At 41.9% G+C, this 27,866-nt stretch overlaps 1 long non-coding RNA gene across 3 annotated transcripts in view; it reads right to left on the reverse strand.

Moving 5' to 3' along the window:
• Nucleotides 1-395: 395 nt before the first annotated feature.
• The window catches only part of LOC137164536 (uncharacterized), a 104,270-nt gene continuing 76,799 nt past the window's right edge, over nucleotides 396-27,866 (reverse strand). For all 3 annotated transcript variants that reach the window (XR_010923088.1, XR_010923089.1, XR_010923090.1), the window contains exons 3-5: nucleotides 3,171-3,281; nucleotides 2,067-2,517; nucleotides 396-710 (exon numbers count right to left, since the gene is read on the reverse strand). This is a non-coding gene — a long non-coding RNA (uncharacterized lncRNA). The remainder of the gene's footprint in view (nucleotides 711-2,066; nucleotides 2,518-3,170; nucleotides 3,282-27,866) is intronic.

Genomic DNA, 27,866 nt, shown 5'->3' on the forward strand with positions numbered 1-27,866 from the left:
GACATGGTTATCATTATCTCCTACCTTTTTTACCCCTTTTAAAAGTCTGGCTTCATACTTTACCAAAATGGTGAAATGTTCATCTGAATGACGAAATTGGGTCATTACGCAAACAGTTCATATCTCGGCCCTACAGCTCTAAAATCATCACAGGTGATCAAATGGCCAGTGTGCTCATTCAGTCATACAGAGGCCCAAGTTTTTATTATATGCAATTAGCCTTATCAGAGATTTCGAAATATTCCATATGTCACACGGTATGTGGTTTAAACAGTCAAGTCTTCTAATCCATATGTAATATGATGTATGTTTCTTCAAAACCAACATTCATGAATTACCTCTGAAATATCTTTAAAAAAAAAAAAAAAAAAAAACACACAAAAATAATTGGAGCTAATTCCAGATGCAGGATTATATTCTTTATTTGTATCCACGCAAAGGGGCGCCATTATATATCCCATACTTGTTCTGAAGATGGTATTTCGCCTGACATCAACAGGAATTCCTCACACAGAATATGTAATTGAAATATATACTGGGAATAAGAACCCCAAACAGTAGGCACCAAAAAGGACAATCTGGCAGCGTAAATAGCCTCCTCTCTTTCTTCCGTAGAAACAGCAATTTTTCTGTAAAACTGATCTGAACTTAACAGAACATATTTTAGGGTAGAATTCTCCTTTCCAGTCCACACAGATGGATCTTATCCGCTGAAAGAGATGCAAAAACTAGTTTAATAAAGAATCCGTTTAAACGTTCTAAAAATAGAACGTTTAAATGGTTAAATGCAGGGGGTGAGGGGAGCCATGCTGGGCTTGGCTCCTCACTGCCAAGCAAGAGCACTACCTAGCTGCGGCTCCCCCACAGCGCATGCACAGCCATAGCTGCGCATGCTCTCGCTTGTAGGGAGCCGCGCCAAGCCCAGCTGCGGCTTCCCCCATTCCCCGCTCTACTCGTGCAGGGGGAGCTGAGCTGGGCTCCCCACAAACAAGAGTGGCTGGGCTCCACTCCTGGCTCTGCGCCTCCCCACAAGCCAGAGCTACTCAACTGCTGTCGTTCATGGGGAGCAGAGCCCATCTGCGGCTTCCCTTCACTCCCCGCTCTGCACATGCGGCTGGAGCTGCGCTGGGATCCGCGCCTCCCAGAGAGCAAGAGCACCTGGGCTACTCTTGCTGGCAGGGAGTCGAGCCCAGCTGTGACTCCCTCCCGCTGGTCTCTGTGCCTCCCTGCAAGCTGAGCCCAGCTGCCACCCCCCACCCCCCCCCCACCCCAGTTTAAATGATAATCTGCTGTTTAAAGGGTTTAAACAGCACATTACCATTAAAAAATTTAGGATTTTACATCCCTATCCACCGACTATAGTATAGTTCTTTGGTGCATCTTCTGCCAGGGTTGCTGGAACAATTTGTAGTGGGGGTGCTGAGAGCCATTGAACCAAACTGTAAACCCTGTATATGATGGAAAGTATTTCAAAATGGGGGGAGGGAGGGAAGGCAGTAGCACCCCCACCACTTCTAGTTCCAGCACCTATATCTTCTGCACTTATTCTTCTCTACAGATATCTTCTGAGAAAATGTTGCCTTTAATTTTCTCATTCAATCTTTCAATTGATCAGAAGCATAAAAGCCACCATCGCAAAGAGAATCATTATCTGGTTTTAAGTTTGACTACTTGTAGCTAACTCCTTCTGTGGCAACCAGCAAGAGGGTTAGAGGCAAATTACTTCAATGACATTCTTAGCTAAAGAGACCATAAAGGTTTGACAATATTTACCAAGTTCTTCTTACTTTGCTTGCTGTGCAAATATGTAACTGTTCCCTTCTTAGGCATCCATAAGCATGAAGAGGAATGTCACTGATGAAGCAGCACAGAGTCTAGTGCTCTCTGTCTTATTCCTTTGCATGATTTCATTAAATGGACCCAAACTATTTCTCGCCTCTAGATTATTTTATACAATTCCTAGCATCAATGGTCCCATTCACCGGTTTAATGGTAAATTTTACATGCAACTTTAAAAGGATAGAAATTGCCCTACTATTTTTTTCCCTAGCTTATTTGGTACCTACCATTTTTCTAATGGTCTTGTTAACAATAGCAGGCAGGAAGACTGCAGTCTAACCTAATTTATGTTTAAAAAGAGGAGCACTGATTTCCCACAGTTACTCCTTGAATACAGTGTCAAGCCAAGTAACAGCAGCAAAAACAATGGATGCCTTCCACGTGCGTAACAATATTGTTTAACAACAGGCTCTTCAAAGGAAAGAAACAAACAATCACTTAACATAAGGGAACTTTGGGGCAGGGGAGAGGAGAGGGACCACTGATCTATATCTAGTGACATGACAACAAAACTACAGAACAGTTGCACAGTGTCAGTCTTTTTCAGGGAACAACTTATCTTAAAGGTACATGGGGGTGTTCTGGGGCAGATGTAGACAGTGGATCCTTGAGACAGCATTGACAAGGGTACTTGATGCTTAGCTAGAAGTGGCAGGTCTCTTCAAAGTCCACAGGTTGCTGGGAAGCAAAGCAGAATGGGTCAAATTTCTCCCACCTGATCTAGTCCAAAAACAGGCATGTAGTCAATTAATTATTGTGTGCATTGCCAAGGGGACCATCACCATAGCAGCTGGACCTGGGAGTGACCCAGTGAGAGAGGAAGAATAGGGGAGGGAGTGGAGGAAGAATGCTCTTGTGGTTAAGTTTCTGGACTGGAACTCAGGAGATCAGTCCTGAGGCAAAAAAATAGTCACCTGGGGAACTTTTACTGCAAAAACATGGGTGCAAAGTGAGTGTAGCTGCTTACAGGGTTATGTGGCAGCCAAGCAGGAGTTTTGTGGATCTCAGTGGTGCCTAAAAATGGAACATAGGCAGCTAAGCTCCTCTGTGGATCCAGGCTTCGGTCTTTATTTTAATACTGTTTTGGATTCAAGGTTAGCCAGGTTTACTTCCTGTTCTGCACTGCTGGCATTCAACGCTAATGACAATTGCGCTTTATCACCAGTCAAAAACAGTTTGTTCAATAAAATACTATTCAGTAATACAACTCAGTCCAAAGACTGTGAACAAGCAGTAGCTGAAGACAGTGTAAACATCCATATGCATTTTATAAAAGGAGAGAAAGGAGGAGCTGTGGGGGTCGAGGGCGGGGCGCGGGGAATTAAACTTACCATGCCATTTCTAGCCCACATGTGACACATTTATTTAGATAACTCAAAAGCATTTTCCACTCTTAGTCTCAGTCCTGCACAGGAGTATGCTCTTGAAGATCCAAATGAGGTCTAAGGTGAAAATGTTGCGAGTTACACAGGGCATGGAAGAGATTATATAAACAAAACTGGATTTCATTAGATTCTACATAATACTGTATAAAGCTCCACTGGCTTAAGCAATGCTCTAGAGTTATCTTCCCCGCCCTACATATACCTTTGTATTATATATGTACACATACACACATTTACATCTGCATGACAATTTTTGTTTAACAGACAAAAGACATGCAGACCAGAGTATACAACTATTATTATTAAGTAAATAAAGTGTACTTGATTGAACAAGAGTGAACTGTATCTATAAAGTAACATAGGTTAGGTTGTGTACTAGCCCTCTAGAGAATTGCTTCAATTTATGGAACCAGAGAATTAAATAAAAGCAATATTCTAACTCATAAGACACAAACACACACAAGAAATATGACAAACAACATTAGGGCTAAGCAACTACTGAGGCACATGCAAGACAGCACAAAAAGGTAAGGCAATAACAAAACACAATATGACTGGAACATCCTTGGAAACCATTTGGGGAGTTGCTCTTTCTTATTGACATTTTTGGCCGTTTTACATATTGCTTTGATGTTTGGTTTATTATGTGTACTGATAATGCAATTAATTTATTTGTTTTATCTGTTCCAGCACATCAGTGTTAGTAGACTTCATTAGAGGCACAAAATAGAAAATCCAGACAAAATGCCCTTGGTTGAAGGATAATGAGTTAGTATATAACTATACACACAGACACACATATACATAGAAAAACACAGTACAGCTGTATCAAAGAAAGGAAAAGGGGCCAAATTCTGCTCTTAGTTACACAGCCATAGCTTTCATTGAAGTCAAGTCAGAATTCTCATTGCTTCTATATTCATCATAGAACGTGCTGAACTAACACACTACTAGGATTAAAAGATCCCAGTTAATATGAAGCAATTCATAGGCTGATTAATGGTGAATGGCCAATATATAGCTGACACACTCCAGACTCTCTCGCCTTTTGATACTGACTCTGTGAGAACCAGAGCATCTATTTGTATGTTTAGAATTGTAATAAAAGCCCTGATTTAAAGTTGCTTCTTTCAACACTTTTAAGAGCAGACAGCTAAAAGGTTCAAAGTGGCTAACTTCTCTTCCAGAGAGTTAAGGTTAAGCAAATAAAGTTCCTCAGGCCTCACTAGGGCATTATCAGCAGTAAAAACCCACCATATCATGATAAATATGGTAGCATGAAGGCAACCAGACTTAGCAACTGTAAAAGTTTATCAGGCTGAAGGGAGGAGACCAATACCTGGTCAGTTTCAGCTCTGATTGATGACAGAAATCTTCAACCTTTATTTTTCTTTCATTGTCCTTTTCACCTCATTAAAAACAAATATCTGAGGTATAGCAACAGACAGAAAGCCCTAGATGCCGGCAGCAGTATTACGAATGATTTTAACTTGAGGTGTAGTGAATTTAAAAAGAGAGAGAGACTTGGGTTTAGGCAGTGGAAAGTTCTGCCAGATTTCTACATAAAATAATAGTAACAAGACTTTGCACTTTTATAGATCCTCCCTGAAAGAATCTCAGAACATGTTATAAACATTAATTAATTTAGCCTCCCTCCACCGCAGTGAGCAGCCCAGTTCATTATCCTGCTTTTAGGATATACTGAAGCAAAAAGATGTTATCTTAGGCTATGTCTTCACTGATGGCGGCAAATTCACCGCCATCAGATCGACTTCTCTGGATCGACTAAGTGGTCAGTGAAGACCCGCTCAGTCGATCCAGAAATCGCCATATTAAGACCACCTTCTCAAGTGGCGCAGTGCAGTGAAGATGGCACGCAGAACAGAAGCACAGAAGTCGACAGGAGTTACGCAAGTTTTTTGCGTAGTTTGCGTAACTCCAGTCGACTGCTGCCGAATCTCCAAGGTAAGTGAAGACAAGCCTTTAATTTCCTAAGGTATCTCAGAAAATAGGGGCAGACCTGGGAACAGTATACCCAGATTTCCTGAATACTCAACCTGTGTTTTAAATACAAGACTATCCTTCCCATCTAATACAGGTCTGACCCTAGAGCAGGAGAGGAAAAGACCCAAAATCCAGTGTGCTGGGAGCAGCAGCGGAGTAGTTTAGGAAAGCTGTCCAGATTTTCCCAGAAAACATTGATGCAAACAGATTGGCACCATGGTAGATGTAAACTTACAAACATAGCTGACATGCTGTTTTGGTGATAGATAAAGTGCAGGGAGGACACATCCATATGTGTTGTAACCCGATCAGCTGACCACAGTTGTACTTTTAGTGTTAACAGGGCTGTGCAAACAAGAGAGGGCCCCAAGCAGTGACATTCAGATTTGGATCCAAATTCCTCCGAATTTTGTGGTTGAGCTTGATTCAAGCCCATCTACAATGTAAACATATATCTTACAGGAATTTTAAAAGACTGATTGGTTAAGAGAAGGCTACATCATGTGACGGTGGGGTGGGCAGTTGGAGAAGATTTATAACACATTTTTGTTTGTAGGCCTCTCTCTGAAAGCATAGCTATAATTTAGACAGCCTTGCAGACTTTTCCTGTGGGGGCTTGTGTGCTTATGTTTCATCTACTGAGAAAGTAAAAGCTCCCTAATGACACAGGGGGGTTGGGAAGGCAGGAAGGAGCCTATAACCCTTAGAGGGGATGAAAATGAGCACGAGAAACAAATTACATTACACCATTACATCGTTATGCTGTTCCATGAGTTTCTAGTCTCCCACTTTCAGGAAACTGGTGTAATTCACTGCTCTAAAATGACTACACATACATGGTCTGAAGCCCAAAAGTTGCTTGAATATAACATCTCTCCTCAGACAGTCCAGACTGCTGCTTTCCACTCCCAGTTGCTCCGGGATAACATTATCAATACTGCTCTAAACTACTGAAAATAGAGGGAGTGGATTTCTCTAGCAGAGCCCCATGAAAACGAGGCATCTCAGAATACATACTCCCATCAGCATGGGGAAATGGAAGAAAAAAATATTGGGCCCCGATCCTCCTAAGTTCCCCTTGACAGTTACTCAGCACCTTCAATATCAAGCACCTTCTACTCTCTCTGAAATCAATGGGACTAGCTAGCAGGATCAGGCCCTTTGTCTTGAGCAGGCAGTGGAATGCAAAGTAAACAGTCATTTGTCCAAAAGGGTTGGCAAGTGGGGTTGTGGTATTGGTCAGAGCTCAGAGGGAAGTGACTTGCACAGAGAGCACTCGTAAACTGCATTTTATATGAATGTTGCAAGTGTTAGGCATGCTCTCTTTCACATAAAAGGAGAACTTCTTAGAATTTTTAAAAATCCCCTTAGGAAGTGCTTATACAGTGGGACCCTCCTACAGCTGCGCTGTATGTACCTCTGTAAGTTACATTGTTTTCTATCTATTGCACCATTAAAACTTCTAGTAGTAAACTTTATGGTGGCTGCTTTCAAGTGAACGATTTTGTACTCCACTGCAGACTGCTACAGAGGAGATGCACAAAGTATGCTCTTACCTGGAGACTTCATTTTTGTTCTTTCATGATGTTCATTTAAACTAAAAGTCATTTAGACTGAAATGATAGGTTTTGCTCTTTACATACATAAAGTAGACTTTTTTTAAGGTGCGGCACAAAATATAACATAGGCCACAATAACTGAAATTGCAGTTTGGACACTGCAAACAATGAAGTCATTCAGGATGTTCTATTTCACTATAAATTAAGTTTCAACTTATCCAACTGCATTATGGGCCCAACCCTGCGCCACTGAATTCAATGAGTGTTTGCTTACAGAAAGGACCCTAGAAGCAGTTATATAAGACACAATTTCTGTATTTTGCTTAGTAAAGATATTATCAGGAAAACAAGATCTTTACATTCATCTGCCACTTCAGTTTATTCTTCTGCCAAAAGGATAAAGCTATATATAGGGACATAACCTTTTAATTCAAACGAAATACCATGGAATAGGAGAGTTTCTTGTGGGAGAAGGGACAGAGAGGAAAACGGAAGAAATATGTGATCTATTGTAAACAGGAACAGCAGACTGTACGTTCCACAGCAACCAATTGTGATGTCAAAAAAAAAACAAAACCCAGAGAATTATGAGTTTGGGGTGAGGATATAAGTATCAGGACAGAGCAGATGAGCACTTAAAAATAAAGTTCCTTTTATATTCAAATGTAACAAAGACTGAGCAGACGGAATAATAGGCAATAAAAATATATCTGTCAGCAGAACTTTTTCCATACAAATTGCGTCCCTGACAAGAGACTCAGGAAGTGCAACAGGCACTCTATGGGTTTAAAGCTTCCACCCCAAGACTTCATGTTACACTGGTTTCCTGTATAAAAGGAATTGAGAAGGAAGAAATGTTTGACTGACTCCCCTAGTGATCATACAATGTATCTTACACTATGTGGAACACTGCCTAAAACAACAAATCTGAGTACTGTTACAAAGAACATAGAGAGTCCAACCAATCACCTCCCTTCATACGTATTGCTGCACTAGCCTTTGATCACCAATTCTGACTACCAGCAGTAAAGCAAACAGAAATCTGCAGACAGTGTCAACAGTAAATCCTGCAGTGAAAGGAAGGAGAGACCATCAGCGTCCCTGCCCCCCGCCTTCTGCTATCCACCCCCTTTTTTGGCATCTGAATTATCTTCTGGTAGCCTTCTCTGGTTCATAGGCAGATTCAGAATGAATGAAAAAGCAGCACTTAACTGACTGTCTAAAGCTTCTTACACCTCACCAAGCAAAAAATTTTCCACACTGCTGCTCAAAAGGAGTATCCCCTCACTGATTGTGACCAAGCCTGGTCTTAGGCTATGTCTACACTACCACTTTTGTTGGTATAACTTATGTTGCTCAGGGATGTGAAAAAAACAAACACACACACACTCCTAAGGGACATAAGTTACACCGACAGAAGTGCTGGTGTGGGCAGCGCGCTATGTCAGCAGGAGAACTTCTCCCACTGACAGAGCTACCACCACTCCTTGGGGGTGGTTTAATTATGTTGACTAGAGAGCTCTATCCCAGCAGCATAGAGCAACTACACAAAAGAGATCTTACAGCAACGCAGCTGCATCAGTACAGCTGTGCCACTGTAAGTGTAGTGTAGACATGGCCTTAGAGTTACTTGAGATTCATTTGTTTTTCCATTAACAACTTTGTTTTTAGTCCCCCATTCCACGAGCTAGCATTTGATAGAAACAAACGGTTCTCTCTTTTATTCCGGGCTCACCCATTGCACTGATTTTCACCTAGAGACCTCCTAAAATTTGCTATTATGTCTTTATGCCTCTCTCTGCTATTATTTAGCTACGCTATCACAATATAGTACTCAGCTCCACAGAGAGTCTGGGGATAGCCTTAATAAAATAATAATAATCAGCAAACAAGTTATGAGTTTGGTGCAGAGGTCACAGTGTTCTTGGTAATCGTGAACTTGAATAAAGTTTGTTACCCCCGCAGTGGCAGCTCCTTTCCCCTCCAGGCATTGTGCTCTGGCCCAAGGCCCACTGATGGCAAATCTGGGCCCCCCATCCCGCCTCTTCCACCCGCAGCCCAGCCCACAGTCTGCCACAGTCTGCCACAGGCCCCGTCCCCCCCCTCCACTTACTGCCGCATCCCTCCCCCCTGCTTGGTCCCCCTCTTTTATTCCATACTCCCCTTTCCCTCAGGCAGCCAGCGACATTCTGGGGAAGGGGGAGGGATGCGACGAGCAGCAGCGGGGACGCGTGAGCAGGGAAGGACAGGAGGGACACAAGCAGCAAGCGACAGCAGGGAGGCTGAGCAGGGAAAGGAGCAATGCAGCAAGCAGTTTTTACCCACAAAGCACTGTTAATAATCAGTTAGGGCCAGACACTGGCATCCTTACACATGGAACAAGGTACTTTTTAGGCCCTTAATAACCAGGGAATTTAGCCATGTACCACTCTGCTGTCTGCCTTGTCTGGCACATGGCTCAATTCTCATATCAGCTTAAAGCGCATTGTTATTTTATTGTGCCTACCTAACTGATAAAGCCAGTCCTCCCACCTCCTATAGCTCTGTATGTTTGGGTATCTGATAGCCAAAGTGCCTTCTCACTCAAGAAGAGTGCCACTCTCTGTGTCTGACCACAGGGTCTCTGTCCCCTGTGCATTAACAAAAACAAGAAAATACTCCTGGCCACAATACCCAGAAGACGCAGAGCAATTGAAAATGTTTCAGACTTTCTTTTGCTGGACATACTGCTGACAGCATTGTTCAGATTGCTCTACTTTGTAAGCTCCACAGCAACCACACTTACCTCTAACCTTTAGTGGAAAGGTGTTAGAGTGGAAGGCTGCTCTAACAAGTATCCAGCTACACACAGAAAGGATGCTCTTATATTTACAGCAATAAACTGAAACTCAAGACATGTGAGTTCAATTCCTGGCTCACCACAGACTTCCTGTGTGACCTTGGGCAAGTCACTTAATCTCGCTGTGTTTCTCTTCCCTTCATGTAAAATGTAGATAACAACACTTCATTTCTCCCACCTTGGTGTCTTGTCTATTCGGAATGTACATTTTCAGGGCAATGAATTTCTCTTGCTATGGGTACATACAGCACTTAGGACAATGGGGCCCCAGTATATATTGGGCCCACTAGGCACTACAGTAATACAAACATCTGATAATGCAGCTGCTGCTGAACTCTGCAACAGCTACGTACAATGTTCCTGGATGAACTCCCCATCTAGAAGTAGGCAGTGCAGTTGGTGTGGATGCCAAAATGCAGCTGTGATGGCCAGAAAGCAAATCTAACATTGGCAGACGTGACCTATTAAACTCACACCTCTAACTGGTTAAAAAAGAAATCACAGCTGATGAGGTCTAGGCCAAAATCCTGAGAACAGAAAAAAAAAAAGAAAAAGAAAAAGCAATAACAAGAGAATGAGTAGGAGAAAATGAGAACAGAGTTGTTTGCAATGTTGTTGTAGACTTGTTGGTCCCAGGATATGAGAGAGAAAAGGTGGGTGAGGTAATATCTTTTATTAGATAGAGCTCTTCTTCAACTCTGTGTAGCTTGAAAGCTTGTCTCTTTCACCAACAGAAGTTGGTCCAATTAAAGATATTACCTCACTCACCTTGTCTCTCTAACAATTGTATGCAGGAATGGGTAGTCACATGGTACCATATATCAATCACTAAATATTTTACAGTCATATAAATATGGTGGGGCTATAGCAGGTTTGTGAAACAGAAATAGAGGTGAATTTGCAACTACTATGGGGAAAGATCTTTTCAAACTAATAACTCCTGCAAGATTTGGTCATTACAGTAGCAGTTGATGACAGTTTGCAAGTTATTCACACCAATAAAATCTTTTGTGTGGTCTTCCTACATCACCAATTCTCTAATTTACATGCAAAACAATGGTACTGTTTAGTAATTTAGGACAGAAGGGTCCACACCCCAGATTTATCCCTGCATGTCCTCAGAAAATACTTTAAACCGGAAAATGCTGTAAGTGAATAGCCGTTTGCAATTATCTTTCTTGATTGGCTAACATCCACAGTACTTAAGGTTTTACATATGAATCCCAACTGGGCGTGCTGAGAGACGGTGAGAGCTGGAACAGTTTTTAAGGCTCATTCTACATTACAAAATTCTTGCAGGGTTGGGTGCAGGGGAGACAGTCTTCACTAGAGCAGATTCAATCAAAACAGCTTGCAAACGAGTAGACAGTACACAAACAAGTAATAGCTTTTCAAGTGCATGTAAAATCTCTGTAGGGTGCTATAATTTTAAAAAACACATCTTGAGCACAGTCCATCAGTCTAGTGCCAGTTCAGTCCTTGAGCCAACAGGGATTGGGACCACTGTGGGGTGAGGTACCTCATGTCCTCAAGCACCAGTTATCAGACTAGATACATGAGTAAACCTGGGCATGAGTAAATTTAGTTTAGAAATTAGGAGGAAGGTTTCTAACCTTCAGAGGAGTGAGGTTCTGGAACAGCTCCCCAGTAGCAGTAGTGAGGGAAAGAATCCCAACTGGTTTTAAGATGGAAATTGATAAATCTATGAACAGGATTATATAACTGAATTGCCAAGGGATTGGAATCAATGACCCAGCAGGTCCCTTCCAGACCTTATGTTTTTATGCAGGCATCACCAGGTGAAGCTCGATGGCCTGAATTATACAGGAAATTAGACTAGATGATTTTAGACTTTAAAACCAGAAGGGACCATCATAATCATCTAGTCTGACCTTCAGCATATGGCAGGCCATAGAACCTCACCCACCCACTTCTGTAATACACCAGAAACCTCTTAGTTGCTGAAGTCCTCAAATCTTGATTTAAAGACTTCAAGTTACAGAGACTCCACCATTTACTCTTGTTTAAACAAACGAGTCACCCATGCCTCACGCTGCAGAGGCTTCACCCCATTAGCTAATATTTGCGAAAGTGCTTTGAAGATGTCAAACACTTTTAATATAGATATTTTTCATATAAAACAGTGGTCACCGCTAAAGAGTCAACATCTACTGGCAGTTACAACCTCATAGCATGAAGGGTGTTTGGTTTTTGTGAATATGGGGCAAGACTATGGTACTTCACATTCACACCACTACCATGTGGCTGCCGTCTGCAAATGCTGTCTTAAGTGGTGATCACTGGTGTTATAGACAAGTGTTACACTAGAGAGGCCCTACTGTCATGTGCACCCATGCAAACCCATTGGCTTCACTAGCATTGCTAGATTGACCGCGAGCAGAGTTCAACTCATTGCATAGCGTTCACAGCTATTTAGCTCTCTATTGCACTTACTCTGTAATTTGAGTGGCCCCTTGCCTTTCAGTATAAGAGTTAATATGAAGAAAGGAAAGAAAATGAAAGTTTTAAACAATAAAAAGAACATTTTCTAGAAAGAAAAAACTACTAACATTTTTTGTTAATTGTGCCTGACAAGTGATAATGAGAGTGGGACATATTGCATTCATTTCTTATTTCATTCATGGTGCAAACCTAGAAATTGTTTCAGAAGTGTGTTTGCTCATCTGTAGTTTATCACAGTGTGCAAAGTCCTCTCAAAAGTGACAATTTCTAAAACATTTCTGAGTTTTGTGTTTTTTTAAATAGTGGCGTTCTCATCATTACTCCAGAAATATTTCTTTCTCAGTGCATCAGGAGAACTGCAGCAGCTAAACCAATGTAAACCCTGACCAGCTAGTGCTCTAGGAAATGAATGTGCTTCCCAAGAGGAGGGCAACAGCTAAATTTCTTTGAAGCTTGTGCTATGTCCATATTTGCTTTAAAATGGCTCAACAATAAGTCAACTCAAAGGGCCCAACCCTGCATTAGTATAAGGTGGGCAACTCACTCCATGTAGTCCAGAGCTGCCTGCAACACATACTGCAAATATGGCTTGATTGTCAGTAGTGCTGAGCATCCACAGCTCACATTGACATGAGTAATGGGAACAGCCTGGTGCTCAGCACTTTTGAAAGTGAGGCCAGAAAGTTGCCCCAGATTACAAAGGACTTGTTCAGTCCTGGCTTGGAAGGGTTTATTACTCCTGATTTACACTCATTTAACTGAGACCAAAATCTGGTCCAATGTTTGCATGAGGTCAGTCTATATTTGTTCGTCTGACACTTCTAATTCGATTGCAGTCAAGGCCAGTGCAATGAGCCCTGATCCTGAGTAGGGGATCTAGGCACTACTGCACCAAGGTTTTTACTTTGCATAGACATGAGCCCTGATTCTGCATATCTGAGAAAGAAGTAACTCAAGTTGGTTTTGAAATTACACCTTTGCAGGGGAACTGGAGAAGATGGTCAACAGCAAACAGCAGTGAAAAACTGCACGTGTGGGCACATCTGTGATAACAACAGTGTTTGGAGCTGTTTAAGAAATAATTCAGTGCAGGTACAAGGCTGTGGCATAAGAAATTCTTCCTGTAAAATGAGTTGGCCTAAGGAACAGTTCAAGAGATTAGAAAACCTGCTCAAAACTTATCCAGATAAAGACCAGGCTAAACAAGAGTGAGCAAATAAATCATGTCAAGGCAAAAGACTTGGCACATTGCTTTAGTTAATTTGATGCTGCCGCCAAGGAGTTTCACTAAACACAAGGCAGAGGATGGAGGCATCTCCAGCTGGTTCAACTGAACAAGCTTTAGACTTGAATTCAATTACAACCAACAACTAAGCATTAATTCTAACCCATTTCAGAATTCTAACCCATTTACAGTTCTAGTAAGCCTTAACCAAGCTTTCTATTTAAATTCCTTTGCATCAGTTTTATTTGAATAGGAGTCTTATACAAAGCTTGTTGGAGACAATGGAAAACCTCTGGATGACCCCACAGACCTGTGGATCAAGTGCTAGATGAGCTTGTTCTGTGTCCTGGGACGCAAGGTATGGTGTGGGACCTGAAATCTTTTCTAACCAATGTTAAACTTGACTTTCTGTGTGGGAAACTAAAGATGGACCTAAACCAACCTTAGATCCAAACACTTGGGAAGTTCAGCCCTCAGTCCAGATCCAAACTTTGTAGTCAGGCCCCAGCTCTACAATGGGCCAAATCAAAACCACAGATCAAAATACCTTCTGGACTTTAGGGGTGTACAGGTTGATATCTGAAATCTGTGGTTTAAATCCATCTTTATGGAAAATCAGTATCATTTTCCCTCTGTGAATGGCTCTTTTATAAGGTAGTAATGAGACAGTAGCCAGGCATGTATCAATACAACAGGATGGCACAACAGCACAACACTTACAGGAAATTTAGCAAAGCAGAATAAAGGTGAAGAAGATGAAGGCAGAAAAAAAGGATGCAGAAAGGTCGAGAGCCAGAGGGAGTGATGTTGGGTGAGGAAAATTGCTTGTACAAGTGTCACAATTCCTCTGAGCGGACATTGTAGGGATTAGTGAAGCAACCGCTGCCTTTATCCAATAATCCACCCCCCCATTTTATTAAATGTGTACAGCTTTGTTTATACTGTTATGAAACAACCATTTAATTTCTCCAAAACATAAAATGGTGGTTTGAGGACAGCTCATCATACACCACTCTCCTTAAGACCTGCCTCCTTGGCGCTTTTTCTGAAAAACTGCCCCAAATGCTGTTAGCCCAGGGCAGCACCATGGCTGGTGGCATTGGTAGCAGTGCTAGTTTAGAACAGCCACCAGCATTTTTACCATGTTGTCGGCTATGCCTGCTCAGAGTTCTTTATCTGAGGATTATATATTACATGGATTTTTGGAACAGGGAAAGGGAATAAGAGCTTGCTCCATCCACTCTACGCATCAAACTGATATTGCAATACCTCCAGGAATGGCAAGGTTATACGTACAGTAGTAAAAATACCTGGGGTGAATTCCTGGCCCTACTGAAGTCAATGAAGTCATTGACTTCAGTATAGCTAGGATTTCTCCCTTGAGCCCTGTAAGGTCAGCAGTACTGGTGTTCCAACAATAGTGGGAGTTTTTCAGAAAAAGCTCAGTGTACACACACAGCATAATGGTTCATCTACATCATAAAAATGACCCATTGACAGCACTAGTTATAAACAATGACTTGCAGACCCCAACCCCGCACCTCTAAATAGTGCTGAAAATGGTTAGCTTCTGAGTGTAATTGGAGACATATTTCAACACTGTTACAGAAAGCATGCCAGAGACATGGGATTTTACCCATAGCCTTTAACAGGAGTTGCCCACACACAGTTTTGAAAATTTAGGGTTAGGGCCCCATGAGATAGAACAGTCTCTCGTTCTCTCACAGGAAGCTCAGAAATTCTCACCCCGGAGGGTTTGCAAGACTCTTGTCATAACCCCTCAAAAGCTTGCCTCTCTCATCAACAGAAGTTGGCCCAATAAAAAATATTACCTCACCCACCTTCTCTCTCAAACTCCTCCCAGGTGTTCAGAAGCAGACCGCCCAAAGCAAGTGGGATCAATGGATATATTGAACCACTGGCCCCGTTCCCTCTCTCTCTCTCACTCTCACACCCTTGAATTCACATCAAGCATTAATTTTTAGCAGGGATGGGGATGGAAGTTGCTGGCATAATCCTCCTAAGAACTGTTGTATACCAAACAAAGTTTTTTGCTCCTTCTCCCTTCTCTTGATATTCACTGTCAACCACAATCTGTCCACCTTGTGAAGAATTTTTTAGATGAAGAGCCCACTCCAATGTCACAGAAAGCACACAGGCTGAGGGAAAGACAGCCATATTTATCCATTTCCTAGCACCTAGAATAAGGTATTTTATATCTCATTTGCTTATTCTTAGGCCTGGTCTACATCTAAAACTTAGGCTGACCTAAATACCTACAGCCTTGGGAAATGTGGTTAAGTTGACCTAAACCCCAGTGGATATACTACCAGGTTGATAGAAGAATTCTTCCATCAACCTACCTACCGCCTCATAGAAGGGTGGATTAACTACAGCAACAGAACAAACCCTTCTGTCTCTGTAGTAAGTGTCCATGTTGCAGCACTGCAATGGCACAGCTGCAGCACCACAGCTGTTCTGCTGTAGTGTCTCTAGTGTAGATCAGCCTGTAAACAAACCAGAGAATGGAAAGGAATACACAAGATGGGAAGTGAGGAGACAGTTTTAAAATATACAAAACAGAGCTAAGAAAATCGTAAGGGATACACAAATCCTCAACCCAGCCTCTTCCTTATCCCCTTAAGACCCACCCCAATAAAGCTGTGAAAAACTTCAGGGGGACTACTGATGCCCCTGAAATGAGGACTCAGCATTGAAAATGTCTTCTGACTATTCCCTGGTAACTAACCAATAGCAAAGAAAACAAAAAGAAAAAGTGACCTATATATTTTTTTTAAATCAAACACACATTATGCATTGATCTCAAACTACAATGCATATTAGAGTGGGGACTGATCCGGGTCAAGATACGCCTCAACCAAATTCCCAGTGTTCCACAACCCCAAAGTCTGGATCAAGGTTCAAACTAACAGGCTTAACCAATCCTGGATTTTACTTACACTTACTTACACTTACACTTACACACACACACACAGTTCAGGAAAGTTTGAATCTGCACCTTGCAGCATCAGCCCATCCATTTCCAGCTAGGTTAGTCACTATTCTCTTATAAAGACACCTTGCAGGATGTAAGCACGCCTCATGTCAGCCTTATCCTATAATATTTGTAAACAAGAATGACCACAGAATGCACACCAGGCACTTCCATAGAGCTGCTAAATCTGAATCATTCTATTTCTCTGAAACCTGCTAATTGTATAAATAATTTCATTTCAGGTGATCAGTATAGAGGGGGAAAGGAATGCCAGCATTTCTGTCCCCACATAAACATCAGCGTTTTGCCTGGGAAATAAAAATCTGAACAACACATGAACTCTCATAGCTCTGAGCATGCATAGGCATGAGTATTATACCAGCTGATCTTAATTACCAGCTACTAATGCATCTGCAGATTTATTTCAAAGGCTATTTTTATTGAAAAGAAGAAAAATCTAAAGTGAAATTCTTTATTTATGCAGAAGTGTTTCTCCCATGAACAATGATTATTGGATTTGTCTCTGGGGAAAAGAACAGACCATAGTGCTAATGCTAGAATCATGCCTCTGCTAAAACCACAGTGGTGCTGTTGACTACAAGAGTCTTGTGCCTTAAAGCACATTTTCATTTTTTTTAGTCTAGATGGGACCTTAAACATGTGCCCAAACCACCCCAAAAGCCTTAGACAGTCTAAAGCCTTAGCAAGGTCTGAAAAAATATGTAAAGTGCTGAAAAAATTACAAAAAGACCATGGCAGGGGCTCAGTTTATTGTATGTGGGTCCACCCAGATGTTAGCAGGTGTAGTGAGGCCCAGTCTACACCACAGCATTGAGCTATGTTGTCACCAGATCCTCCGATGCTTTCAGAGTTAATGCAAAAGGACAACACAGAATTGGGTCTTTCCAATTATATTATATTATTATTATTATATGTGTGTGTGTGTGAGAGATCAAAATATATTTGTCTATTATAATTGTATGTCATTATTTCCTTCTTCTCCCGCACAAGAGTTAGGTGACCAAATTCAAAGGTAGCTGGTGCTTAATTCCTTAGGCTACACTGAAAATTCCATCTTAAACTCTTCTGGGCTACATCTATGTTAGCACAAAGCCTAGCATACGGGAACTTCAATCCTGAGCATGCCCATAATAAATAAATAAATAAAATATTAATAATACTCATTATTGGTTCACATGGAGTCAGGGTTTCAATATTCTTTTACAATATCCACATAATTGTTAAAGCTGTTTGCTACTCTTCCTGTAACTACAGCTAATGGGGAAATGTTCCTTGTTCACTTTTGCTTATCTGAAAACCCATTGATGCACTAAGACAACTGAAAGTTCATTTGGATGGAGTAGTTTTTATTTTTATTCTTATTCATCAAGAGTTGACCAATGCCACTGATGATCTGATAGACACAGTTAACTGTTCTGCAAGACAATCAGGATTTCAAAAGATTATTGCATAAAACAAATATGCAATTGATTTATTTTCATAAAAACACACTAATCAGCATAATTATTTCCACAATGATACTTGTTCACATAGTGGTCTCACCCATAAAATCCTAGATCCATTTCATGCAAGATTCCATTTGGATTTTTGGTTTCTCTCTTTATTTCATTTTGCTTCCTAAAAGCACTGTTCAGATGTACTAGCCAAAGCAAACAGGTTTGATGTTGTACTTTAGTATAGTAACTACAGCACCATACAGGCATCTCTCTTTAAACATTTCTTAACAACTCAAATCCTAGATTCCATCAGGCCTGGATAAAGTTACCATTTACAACAGAAACTCTTCCAAAAGCCACTCTCTCCGCCCTTCAACTCTGAAACAAACTGAAGCACCACTATTGTGCCGGAGAAATCCCTGCTGAAAAACCAGCTCTGAAATTGTAAAGGAGGAAAGCAGACAGGTCTCTTTAGACTCTAAAAGGAGCTACGGTTTCCTTCTAATAACAGTTACCATAGCCTTTGATATTCTATCTACTTTATTATTTCCCCCCAATTTTGTGGAATAACAGCTGTGATAATAAAACATCAGCAGAGCCCATCTTTTACACTGCCTGTCACTGGGCTCAGTAAATCTGCAAAGACAGAGAAAACACTTGTTTAGAGCCTTCATCTTGCTTTAGGTCTGAGGCGAAAGATGAGTCACCCTCTGACCCAGGAGTCAAAGGTTGTCCCCTAAGGGAAGTCAGTGAGTTGTTCAGTCCATTTGTGGGCTAATCCCCGATGAGTGGCTCTCACTAAAAGATTTCTTTATTCTAATGGCTTTTTAAAAAAACAACAACAGAGTTAACAAGCCTAGTAGAAATCCATGACTCAGGCAAATCCTTAAGGATCAAGTGGGGAGAGAGGAGTGCAAACTAACCCACAAGTCCAAAATGTCTTTTGCCAACCCTTTCAAAAACAAAAACTTCACTAGGGTCTTCTTGTTAGCAGCGATTACAGCAAAAAGTATAGGGGAAGGATTGCTTTCTTTTCCAGCTAAGGAACTCTGAGCAACACAAACAAGGGTGTCCACTGAGATGGTACAGTAATCCTAATCCATTAAAATCCTTTATATATACTTGGTCTTTAATACATATTGAAAAAAAATCTTGCTACAAAGAGAGCATGCATTTCTTTAGTCAAAGTATCAGTTGAATGGTTGGATTTTCTGTAAAGTCTGAAATGTACTTGGTTCAACCTTGCTAGCATCATAATAGGAACGTTTATACCACTTGGGTTTGACCGTCAATAGTGCCAGATACAACAGTGCTAGCAAAATAATAGGAAAATTTATACTACTTGTTTTGAAGATCAATAATGCTTTATATAAGTAGGTCAGGCCATTTCAAATGACCTTTTCCTGGTTTTTAGATAAAGTAAAACCATCCTTATGTTAGTTCTACCATTACAGTTTTCAAGTCATGTATTTCCCAATAAATCAGCCATACACAGGTAGAACATTTTAAAGCTGCATCTGTTTCCATGGGGACAGAACAGCAGCACTATGGATATTACTGTTGCATGGTAGGTGCATGACCAGCAAACATGCCCCTGTGAAAATAGCATGTGGTAGCAGAAGCACAACAGAAGAAAGCAAAGGAACAGGGCCTCAAAATGATTTTAAAAATATCCAGGGACACTTCTGATCTCCTCACCTGAGCTCTGCCCATTAATTCATCTCTGCCGAAACCTACTTTGAACAGCAATCTGCTTTCAGACAGCTGCCATTTTCATATAAAAAGAACATGCCACAGACTATTCCTCTTTTTCCCCCCAAATGGGAAAAGGTTTGCTATAGTGTACTCGGCTCTGGCAGTGGTGACAGTTTTGAAGTCCAATTGTATTTCTGAAAAATTAATTTGTAACAAAATGACTCTGCAGAGGTTCTATGTTTAGCGTGTCTCACTCACTTTCAGATCGTAGTGTAAAAGCATCATTTATTAACAGTCAGCTCTGCAATCTGAGGTGGGTATCTGCAGTACAGCCACTGCCAAGCATTCAACATTCATAAGACAACCCCAAAACAATCATGAAGCTTTTTTAAATAATACATTTTGAGGTCTTGTCATTTGCCATCTGGTTTCTGAGCCTTTAAGGGGATGCTTACTCTATTACTTCAAGCTTTTCTCTGCAACCATGAGAGCTAGAAACTTAATTTTAAAAAAATAAATAAATAAAACAGATTCTTGTGCAATCCCTTGGCTCCAGCAGCTGGAGCTTTAAATAAAACAACAACTATCACAAGACTCATGGTAAAATGGTGAGAGTTGGCAACACTGACTATTATGCACTACCACCTGTAATGAATATTCTCCAGGAAAAATTCTGCCCACAGTTACGCTTGTGTATCATTACATTTTGCCCTTTGTTAGACCTATGTGATCCCATGATTGTCAATAGTGTTTCCCAGGTGTAACTGAAGGCAGAAATTGGAATATCAGTAACTATTGTGTTAGTTAGATGTAAGTAGAAATAAAATCCAGCTCCCTCTCTTTTCAGTTAGGTCTATACTTAAAAGCTTTGCTGGGATAGCTATACCAGCATAGCTATACTGGCAAATCCTCCTAGCATAGATGTAGTTTATACTGGCAAAAAATTGCTTTTTCCAGGATACCTTATACTAGTTCCCCATGTGAAATAAGCTATACCAGCAAAAGCAATTTTTGCTAATAAAACTGCATCTATATGGGTTTCTGTCAACATATCTATGTCAGGGGGAAAAAAATCACACCCCTAACTGATGTAGTTATGCCAGCAAAACTTTTAAAGTGTTGCCCAGGCCTTAGGCTATGGATATGTATACACTGCGGCAATTGATATCAGATGGCCTCTCCGGTCAATTCCGGTAATCCACCTCCCTGAAAGAAGTGAAGATGCACCAGTACGTCAACGTAAGTACGTCAACGGAACATACACAAGCTACATAACGTACACAATAATGTAGCTTGCCTATCTCCAGTCAACCGCTGGAGGCGGTGTAGACCAGACCTGTGTCTTCATTAAGAAAAAAGGTGTGTTCGTAACTCAAGTTTGGTAACAAGTTAAAATATTAGTGAAAACAAGGCAATTTGTAATTTTCCCACAAGTTCAGATGTTGAGTTAAAGGCTTGGCCACCCTACATGCTTTAACCCAACCTGCTAATTAATGCAGAACTACAAACTGCCTTGTCTTCAGTAGGATTTTAACGTATTAGTTAACTCAAGTTAAGAAAAGGCCTAAGCTGTATTGGCTCTTCATGGCCAACAAGAGTAAAAGAAAAAAAATTTTTTGCCACTAATAATAAACGCAAACTTATTTGAATATACACAGGGATTAGTTCATTGAGTAGGATGGTGTCATTTATCCTTAGTCACTACTCAAGGTAGAACCACACTTTAAGGTCTGATGTAACTATTGATCCAACTTGGCTAGAAATACTTTCTGCCTTCCGTTGAAGGCTACAGGATTTCATAGGCTAACGGTGTTTGGAGACAGCATTTTGATTTGGGCCCCATGGTTACTCACTATTAATTTTTACCTGCCTCTCCACTTTTGCAGTTGAACTCTTTGTACTAAAGCAACCTAACCAGGCAGACAGAAAGACGTAACAAATAGTAACAGACTCTAAACTCTTTCTAAATTAACTTTTCCATAAAATTAGGTATAAAGAAGAGCACATGATGATATGTTGAGGTCTAAAGCTTTTATTGTTGAGTATTTGGATGTCACTGCATGTCTCTAATCATCAGTTACATGTTCAGCCAAACTTATTCCTCTAAAGCCTTCAGAAATTCACACCATTCTATATTTTACACACGCTTTCACGACACAAGGCTTAAATACTATTCTTTTAAAAAAGAAATGTTAATCCTAAAATCATGTGTTTTCTCCAGATTGCCAGGCAAATTAATATTGAGAGGTAGGTGTCTATAGAGAGTTAGTGTCCTGGGGTTCTGTCAGCAAGGACCCCTGGGTTCTATTCCCAGCTCCACTTCCAATTAATATTGTCTTTAACAAACCACAACAATGGTTGGAAGCTGAAGCTAAATGAATACAGACTAGAAATAAGTCACAGTGACAGTAATTAACATTGGAACAATTTACCTAGGATGTGATGGATTCACTTTCATTTGCAGTTTTTAAGGCAAGACTGAATGTATTTCTGAAAGATATGTGATACACCAGTTTAGAAGTTATAAACATGATGCAGAAATTACTGGCGGAGGTTCTAGGATCAGTGTTATTCAGAAAATCAGACTGGATGATTATAATCTTAGAATCTAAAATTTTTTTCAAAGATGTTAACAACTCTATGTCTCATGTTGCTTAACAGTCGCTGGTCATGTAAATCAGATGATTCTGCTTCTGCACCCTGACTGGATGAGCATAATTCTTCTATACAGATATACATACTTATAGGAAGCAAATTTAAAATTCATTTTCTGCAAATATTAGTTTAAAATTCGTTTCCCATGAGTACTCATACCAGTAAATCTTAATCTCAAAAATGTTTCCAGATTTGCATTATCAGAAAAGCATTATGAACATACCTGAAGCAAATTCATGAAAAAATGTAAACAAGTTATTTGTGGATTTTTTTCTTATTCCCCCAGTATTCATCCAGCTCCCATTGCCTATACTCTCAAAGGAGCTGAGAGATTTTTGTTATGTTTTGCAGGGTCACATTAAATAATTAGACTATTCACAGCATGCTCGGACACCTTTACATTTCAGGTTCAGTTTACTTTTTACTAATATGCAGTCTTCTCTTTATTCCAAATCTAGTTTTAGGAAACATTTCAAATCTTCCTTTTCCTAACCACAGCGTGTACACAGTGAACCCCACACACTAAAATTTGAGACCTGGGCATAGTCCAGCTCAGAGTTACACCATGAGATTCCCTAAACAAGCAGGGCTCTTCCAGGACAGATCTGACTGCAAGATCTGAACATCTAAGGGCCAGATCTCAATAGTGTTCAAGTGACTGACTCCCACTGACTGGATTGGGATTACCTTTGAGGATTTGGCTCAAGTCAACAGTTCATGGGTCTTCAAAGTGCTACCACATTTTTTCAGCTCTGTGATAATCAGCTTCTATAGCTTCATTCATATTTTCTACCACCATGTGAGTTATTTTCAGGTGATTGTTCCATTGGACCAACAACAGAGCCACAAATAAGATAAATGCCCTAAAAGTGATATATTTTGCAGGGCTAATACAAACACTGAGTTGGAGACCTCAGAGTCAGAGCTACCCTCTTTATGTGAGTCCCTTCCATAACCCCATGGATTTGCTCCCCCTTCATATCAGAGCTATTTCCATGTGAATTTTTGTAAAAGACTTCTTCTAAAGCAATTTGTTTAGATGTTGGGATTCAATATTTTAGGAGGCTTTGTGTATTGACACTAAAACAATATGGGAAGATAGACTCAAATGATGCCCACAGAAGAAAATTGTTATTTCATGTACAATAAAAATTAACATAATTACTGCTCCACATTTCCTTTAAGAAAAAAATGCCATAGCACTATATTAAAATAAATGTTTGAAATTATAGCGGGAAGGAGAATAGGGATGACCAAGAACCAGTATTTAGAATATTTGGAGAACAATCCAGTCATCATTCTGAGAACTATCTTTTTCAGATGGTTGACAGCTCCAAGGTTAAACTAATTTAGCCTTGAAGAGTGCTAGAGTGAAACAAATGAGGAAGAACACTGCGCAAGCCAGACTGGACTAAGATATGCATCCACCAGCAACAGGGTATCTATCCTTTTCCTCTACAGCCAGTATCCCTTCAAAACTCCAAATAAAGGAAACAAAAGACTGGATACTTAATACTTTTTAAACAGAGTTAGGCAGCTTCATTTTTCATGTCTTTTATTTGCTGTTGCTTTGTAACTTGCTTCCAGCCACTCCCCCTGCAAAGTCCTTCTTCAGTCAAGTAGAACCCCTTTGCCATTTGTATGTGCAATTATCCTCAGACCCAAACCCAAGCCAATCATTTTGAGTAAGCAGGCCAACCCAGGGAGAAGCTGGGATTTGAACTGCAAACCATTTGTCTCCCAAACAGTTGCTTACTCTCCAGGTAAAGGAAAGCAGCAGCATTTCTGGTGTCGAAACAGATTTCTCTGAAGCAATGTGAACGAATGCTCCTTTTATGAAAAATTAGTGCTTATTTAATGTGGGTGGGGCAGTACCTTGGAGATATACTGCAATAAGAGCTTCAGTTGCTGAATTAAGCAGGCTGCTGCTTTTCTTTACTTACCGCTGATTTATTTATTGAGCTCATGTTCTGAGAACAGTGTTTCGGTAGTTAAATCCTGGCACCGCCCTTTTACCTGGATTATTATGTCTGAATGGTTGTGCTGAGTGTCTTATGTACAGCTTGCATTACTAATGCATTCTACTCACTGTAAACAACTCCAGCTGGCCCAGCCAATGAAGAAGCCTCCCACAACAGAATACCACATGGGGAACTCTCCAGACTACAGAGCTGCACAGTACCAAAAAAAACATCTCTTGAAACAAGATTCATCCTTCTTTAGCACTATGGGATTGGCCTTTCAGAGAAGACAAAACTGAGACAAGCAATTCATAAGCTGCACCAAGCTGAGACCTGGATGGCAGAAAGGAATCCTAAGAGGAGAAAGGTTAGGAATAAATAGGGCAAAGTGGAAAACATTCTCTGTCTGTGTAGATAGGCTTCAGAGGAGGCCCAAGCACACATTAGGAATCTGGGTATGGATTTCAAATCCCCTCTCCCTCCCTCCCCCTCCCCCCCGACTTTTAGATTTTTAGATTTGGGCCTTTGGCTTTACCCATTATAGACACAAATTCTAATTACTATGGATCCTCCTAGCTCACTCACAGGCTGACCATGCCCACCTCCTGTGAATGGTGGACAATTTTTCTTCCTTTGGGCACAAGGTCAGCTCATGGCCCTTCACACCATTTAATTCCCAATTAGAGGTTGCATGAGAGCGGGGAGGGTTTTACCATTTGAGGCCTGCCCACCGCAGAAAATGCTTTCCATACCAGGCCCATAGGCTCATGCAGAAAAACAATTTGAGGGTGAGCTAGGTGGGTCAATGAGAGATGCAGGATCTGTGTGATCCATCAGCACTGTCAGCATGGAGGGGCTGTAGCATATATTCCAGTCTATAAACTGCATCTTGTCTCTAGACTAGCCAGATGAATTTGTCCTTCTCAGCTTCCCTGCACAGAGCCTAAGTACTTAGCCTTTGTGTGTCTGGAGTGAATTTAAGAATGCGTATGTAGGCTGGTGGCATGGTCCAGCCCACGGCATCGCAACCCTTCCTTGGGCCCAGGCTCTGTTTATGAGTCTGTAGCCCCGGCCCCTAGGAGGGGTGGGCTTCTCCGGCAGTCTATAGCTCCCTGGCCCTCATGTAGGGCAGGGCTGGTAAGGGGACTGCGGCTCCCCAGCCTTCCAACAGGTGGGGTGAGCCAGTAGTCTATTGCCCCCAGCCCTCAGACAGGGCGGGACAGGCAATGGAATCTTTAGCCCCCGGCTCGCAAACGGGGCTGGACAGTACCAAGGTCCTATGACCCCCGGCCCTCAAACAGGGCTGGGGGGGATGATTAGTCTAGTGTCCCCCAGGCGGGGTGGGGAAGACGAGCAGTCTGTTGTCCCCGGTCCTCAAGTAGGCAGGGCAGGTACAGTCCACAGCCCCCGGCCTTCAAGTGGGCGGGGCACACAAGCAGGTTGCAGCCCCCGGCCCTCAAGCCAGGCAGGGCGGATGCGGCAATCAATAGCCCCCGGCCCTCAAGCGGGCAGGGCAGGTCTAGTGGTCTATAGACCCTGGCTTTACAGTCAGGCAGGGCTGGCCAGCAGTGTAGAGGACGCCAAGCATTCCCAGGGTGGTTAGGGAAGGGCGGAGGGGGACGCAGGCCCACCCAACTCCACTGCGTCCCAGCCCAGCGCCCTATCACTGGCAAAGCCATTTGCCACTGAGTCAGCGGGGCTACAGCCGCAAGACGCTGACGGGGTTTTTGCCCCTGACTCAGCTACTTGCTAATTGGGGGTCCCTGGGCCACTTCCTCCCACCCAATCCCTGGGTCCCTGCAGCCTCTGGGTCGCTGGGGGAGGCAATGAGCAGGCATCCGGCGAGTCCCTCACCAGTGACCGGTGGCAAGTCCGGAAACCCCTCAGGGCAGTCTGCGGAAGGCAGCTCCTCCAGGTCACAGGGCCCCAGGGGTTCCTCAAGTCCACAAGGTTCAGTCCACGCCGGTGGGTCCGCCACGCCAGGCAACTCCTCCAGGTCAGGGCTGGCCTCAGGGGGTTTCTCCCACCCAGGTAGCTGCTCCCAGCTAGTAGGGTCTGGCAGCCGTACCCAGTCACCAGGGTCGGGCGGCCCCCTCCAGTCACTCGGGCCCAGCAATTCGGGCAGGCTTTGGAGACGCCGGTCGGCGGGGCAGTTGCACCAAACAGCCACAGGGCCTGGTTCAGGCCTAGGCCGCAGCCTCTGGGAAGACATGTCTGCCTCCGGCAGCAGCTTCCCTCTGACTGAGCTGCTGGGCCTGTCTTTTATACGTCCTACCTTGGCCCTGGCCCTGACCCTGGCCCTGGCTCCCCCTCCGCTTCTGGTGGCTTCTTGGTTCTGTCCAGCGGGGGCAGAGCAACCCTTCCTCGGGCCCAGGCTCCAAGGAAGGCCACAGTGCCTTGCTACAGCGTTATAGTCAGAATACATGATAAATGCAGATTAGGACTATGGTTTTGCTGGCATTTGAGATGGTCCACATCTCTCATTTATAGCTTTGCCACCCAAAAGCAATGCAGCTATCCCAAACTGCGGCAGATAAAGTTTTATATTACACTGTCACCTTTTTATATACACACAGAGACAGTATATATAGAATTACAATAACAGACACACCCCCCCATCTTACAAGAATGTCATTAAGGTTGCAAAGTCAAGCACTCAAAAGTTAGGAAATGCCAGAATTAAGGTTTCCTGTGCAGTCTTTATTCGACCACCTTGTGTATGTACTATGATACAGTCTTTAATTACATGATCACCTACTATTTTGTTCCACTGGAGCCCTGCCACAATCAGTGCACAGCTATAATCAATTAAAAACAGGGGCATTATAAAGAAGTTAGGGAACTTTACTATAATAACAACAACAACCTTAATTGCCTCATCTATAAGCCACAAATATATAGATATATATGTTTTAGTGTACATTTAAAAATAAATAGATGAAGATGGAAGATCTATATAAAACACAGGATATTTTATTCACTGTGATTGACATAATATGTCAATAAATGTCATAATAATGTAATAATTATTACATAATATTTATCCAGTTTGTGTGATGAGTGAACTCTGGCTGAAAGTTGTCTACTGTGACCTAGTTTGACCACACCTATAATGATTTAGTAAACTAAAAGTAACCCTTGGGATTGTGCTTTCTTTTATCACTGCCTGTTCACATTTCCAGTCTGCAAACAGCCTCCTTTGAGGATTACAGCTGTTTATTTCATAGGGATATTTAAGAAACTCATTCATCCTAGCAATAAAGGTTGTCACGTTGTTAGGCATACTTCAGAACCGACTTGAAGAGTTTCCTGAAAAGTTACTCAACTGGCTTTTTAGCATGGGAAGTAAATGGGAAGACCCTCACAGTCTGTAAAAGAGCAAGAGCATTAGACCATGAAAAATACGGAGATCACGGAGGTAGTGGGATAGTGCAGTTCAAAAGAGATGAATGTAATATACTAAAAGCAGCAACTACTACTGACATTCACACAACAGCAATCCCAAAAGAGCTAACTCATGTTGAATTATCCTTACTCATCCAACTACTTGAGTGAGTAAATGCTATAGGGTTGGGCTTAACTATATGGGGCCTAACTATATGACAACTATATTGTCTCCCATCCCTTGCAGATGTGCAGTTAGGTGTCTGATGCAGTGGACCCATTCCCCCGCAAACTGGTGTGCATGTTCCTCCAAGATCTCACTGAGAACCCTTCCCTGGGCTTGAAAGCCAGCAGCAGGACTTCCTGGCTGGGGAATGTCCCTTGGATGGTGTGTTTCTAGGCTTG

The sequence above is a fragment of the Emydura macquarii genome, unplaced genomic scaffold (assembly GCF_026122565.2).
Source record: "Emydura macquarii macquarii isolate MOO-44397 ecotype Brisbane River unplaced genomic scaffold, CSIRO-AGI_Emac_v2 contig_2676, whole genome shotgun sequence".
NCBI lineage: Eukaryota > Metazoa > Chordata > Testudines > Chelidae > Emydura > Emydura macquarii.